General features: G+C 39.7%; 1 protein-coding gene across 1 annotated transcript in view; it reads left to right on the forward strand.

Moving 5' to 3' along the window:
• Window positions 1-4,490, forward strand: part of LOC310847616 (polymeric immunoglobulin receptor-like) — a 159,451-nt gene that overhangs the window by 16,501 nt on the left and 138,460 nt on the right. The window lies entirely within an intron of this gene.

Here is a 4,490-nt window from a genome sequence, read left to right on the forward strand (position 1 = left end):
GAATTCCTATGCCCCACAAATAACCCGGAGATGCATGTTAAATAAAAGGACACACTCTACTCATGTAAAAACACACTGATTCCCGGACTGCCCTTGGGCCGGATTTAGAAGGCGATTGGGCGGGCTCCGGCTCCTGGGCCTTAGTTTGACTACCCATGCTCCAGAGGATAAGGCAGCCTCCTATGTTCTTATATGGATAAAAGCAATGGCGATGGATTAGCTCCAGGATGGCAACTAAATACTAGCAGGCAGCATATGAAAGGAATGTGGTGAAATCACCTTCTGACAACTTCAATATATCTAAAAGTAAGATATGACTAGGGCCTTAAGTGGAAAGCGTGTTTTTCTAGAATGTCACAATTTCCCAAAGTTTGCTGATTTTAAAACATTTGACCATCTAAAGTGCATATTTCAGAATTAAACAGACCACAAATAGGCTAGCATCCCCTCCCTTCCAGCAAGTGCTCTCTGAAATTGCTAAAAATATTGCAATTGTTTGATAGGTTGCAACAATTTCACATGTACTTATTCCTACTCTATAATAAATAAGGATAATACCCAGAATAATATTGTGGCAAACTGTTTTTACACTGTTCCTGTTGTTATAATGTGGATTTGTTTTTGTTTTAAAAAACTTGTGCTGGATTTTGATGCTACTGTTTTTTTTGATGCTACGTGCTTTTTTTTCTTTTAAAGAAATGTTTTAATTTTTGTTTTTAAAAAAATCTTCCAGTGTTTAAAATACAAAAATTGTTGTTTGCCAGCTTATGTGTGAGGGGGTAAGTAATAATGTAAATAAATAACCAGTATAGGATTGGAGTCACTCCTTCTGTTGGATGAAGGGAACATTCATATCAAACCCATGTTATATTAATTTCATTGTAATCAGAGTGTGCTGAGGAGAAAAATAATATTCATTGCATATATATTTTTCAGATATTTGTTTGTCCCCCCTTTCTGTACAAATAATAAAATCTGAGTTATTTACAAAACTTTGGCTATGATTGTCAATAAATGCAGTCAGCAACTGAGCTTCATTCATGATGATTAAGCAATTAGCACCATGTATAAATCATTGTAATGGTTCTAACTCATTACATAGATAATAGCCGGTGCCTTTGAGTGCATTTCCTTGTTTCTGTGATGTTGAAGTTTTGTACAGCAATAACCATGATGGAACCGCAGATGAGAAGCAATAGTTAGATAAGCTGTATGCAAACAAGAGAGAATAAAGTAACTTTGGACCTGATACTGTATACAGCAGTACCTCGGGTTACAGACGCTTCAGGTTACAGATTCCACTAACCCAGAAATAGTACCCCAGATTAAGAACTTTGCTTCAGGATGAGAACAGAAATCGCACGGCGGCAGCGGGAGGCCCCATTACCTAAAGTGGTGTTTTAGGTTAAGAACAGTTTCAGGTTAAGAACAGACCTCCAGAACAAATTAAGTTTTTAACCTGAGGTACCACAGTATTTTTCATTCAACACTGGATGGATGATGCAAATATTTTGGATCCTTAATAATGACAAGATCTAATTAATAGGAAGTGACTCTTAACAATCAAAAAGGAACCTACTTATTCCCTGTGTTGGCACCTCTTCCATCTTCAGAAAAGAGAAGATTGTGTTTATTGTAAACTGAAACATTGTTTTATTTATTCTGGGGATTAGTACAAACTGAAAATCCTTGTCCATCAGGTTTTGTGCTTTTGTATGTAAAACCAAACAATGAGAGAGGCTGAAGTTCAGGCTTCAAGTTTCCAGAGCCACCTTAGTCAGATGGCTGTAAATCTGGCAGTAGGGATATTTCAGGCTTCTAGGATCTGCTTCGCTTTTGCTAGAACTCCAACAACCATCAAGCAGAGCCTGGTGCAAATGACACAATCTTCGAAGTTAAGGATTCTGAGCCCAGGAATTTCTTCTGAGCTCACAATTCTTCCAAACTAGCACTCCCCCTACTCACAGTTCTGGTCCCCCCTATCCCTCCTTCCTTCAATTGGGATCAAAAAATTCTTTCTAATCTACTTAATAATACTAAGATCTACTGCTAAATTCTACCTTCTGCCCAGTCCTGCTGTAAATGGCAATTTTTAAAATTTTGAATCCACCCACTGTAATGCATAACCTGAAGAATAGGTCCACCACTTCTAGTGTAGGGGAACAAAGTTGAATTATTTCACATTTAAATATGAATTTACCTAATTCACACTTTCTAAAACAAGATGTGACTTGAAATACAACCATCCTTCACACTGTTTTGCAGTGCAGTTCTCCAGCCATGGAATATGTACAAAAATACACATACTATTGTAAACTGTGCATTTAAATGCATATATTAGAGAAAATAACCTATAAAATGCATTATAGTAGGGGAAAGTTAGCTTTTCAAATTTACATACTTTAGGCAAAATTTCATAAACGTGTGTATATTAAGAGAAATGTGTACTAAAATGCTGATTAATTTTCATGGCATTTTCATGTATTTTCAAGAATCATAGAATTATAGAATTATAGAGTTGGAAGGACCCTGAGGGTCATCTAGTCCAACCCCCTGCAATGCAGAAAGCTCAAGTGAAGCATCCATGGCAGATTGCCATCCAACATCTACTTAAGGAGGCTCCATCAACTTCAGAGTGAGTACTTCCCATGAATTTTCTTTAAAAAATAACAACTACAAACCAATGTGGAATATGGAGAACTAACCTTCAGACTGGGATGTGGGTAGCACTGTGGACTAAATAACAGAGCCTAGGGCTTGCCAATCAGAAGGTTGGTGGTTCGAATCCCTGTGACGGGGTGAGCTCCCGTTGTTCAGTCCCTGCTCCTGCCAACCTAGCAGTTTGAAAGCACGTCAAAGTAGATAAATAGGTACCTTCCAGCGGGAAGGTAAATGGCATTTCCGTGCGCTGCTCTGGTTTGCCAGAAGCGGCTTAGTCATCCTGGCCACATGACCTGGAAGCTGTACGCCGGCTCCCTCGGCCAGTAAAGCGAGATGAGCGCCGCATCCCCAGAGTCGTCCGCTACTGGACCTAACGGTCAGGGCTCCCTAATCTTCAGACTGGAAAAAGAAGAAACTGAAATTGACATATTTACACATCTCTAACCATTTCATTCTTCAACCTGGATAATATTTAGGGTCATCTGGAATTGCCTTTAGTTTTGCTGCTGCTGCTCCTTACTGTTCCTTTTGGAAACCCTGAAATTTCATCAATTTGTGTTGTGCTCCCCCCCCCCGCTCTCTCTGTGTCACCACAGATATCTTTCCCTGATCTTAATTTTGCATTCCTGTGCACCATTGCATACACACATATTAAAGGAGGGGTCCTTTTAGCAGTGTGTACTGCCATAGTTGAAACACTTCCGACGAACCCTCTGGATGTTTCCTTACTTGCCTTCTTGAGAAAAGAGAAAGGAGAAGTTCCGTAATGCAGCCATGGAAGAGTACACTCTGAACTGCGTGTTATTTATCTAAACTGGGTCAGAGCATTACCAAATGAGCAAACATGGGAAATATCATTTTATAATGATCCTTACCAGAACTTGGAAAAGTTATACTTCGCCTGGCCACCTCCACCTGCCCATCTCAATGCAAAGAAATTGATTCTTGTAGGAGAAAGGGGCAACATTGCTTGTGTTTAACTTTTTTAAAAATCAAGGAAAGAGCATTTGGACTCTCAAATAATTTGCTAAACCAAACAATTGAACTGTTAAAATGTGCAGAATGTCATGAGAAGTCCTTATTTATGGTGCCACTGTCCAATATTTGCCCATGACAGTTGTATCATAGAATCACAGCATTGAAGAGTTGGAAGGGACCACAAGGGCCACAACCCTGAGATTAAGAGTTTCATGCTTTACTGACTGAACTATATAATCACATTCCACATAGCATTTGGTATTGTACTTGACCCCCAGGCTGTGCACCTGGTCCTTTAGGAGCAAAGTTGCCCCATTCAGGACCAGGGAGTCCCCCACACTTGCCTGCCCCTTGTCTCCTAGAAAAAGTACTTCTGTCTTGTCAGAATTCAACCTCCAACCTCTTCCAGATACAGGACATTCACCACCCTCACTGGTTCTGGTTTAAACAAGAGGTAGAGCTGAGTATCATCTGTATACTGATGAAGTGTATTTACCAGTGCACTTGTATGCCTCAATAAATGTAATCATTAGTACACTCTTTGAACATTAAAATTGTGCAGCCTCCAAAACACATACGCTTCCAAAACATAGAGTGTGTCATAAACAATGATTGAACAGTACACTGGTTCTCAATTAGCTACATATGGCGGACTCCCTGTTTTTTAAAGGCCAAGTCACAGACTCCCTATATTTGAAATTTTTGATATCTCTGTGGTAGTTTTTGTTTCATGAATGGTGTCATGGACCCCCTGGGTAGGTCCACAGGAGGTCCACAGACCATCAATTGAGAATCACTGGCACGGTGCATTTGTGGGATGGTATTCCTTTAAGAAGTTTCAACAGGTGGAT

This window comes from Podarcis gaigeae (assembly GCF_964106915.1).
Source record: "Podarcis gaigeae genome assembly, chromosome: 6".
Classification (NCBI taxonomy): Eukaryota; Metazoa; Chordata; class Lepidosauria; order Squamata; family Lacertidae; genus Podarcis; species Podarcis gaigeae.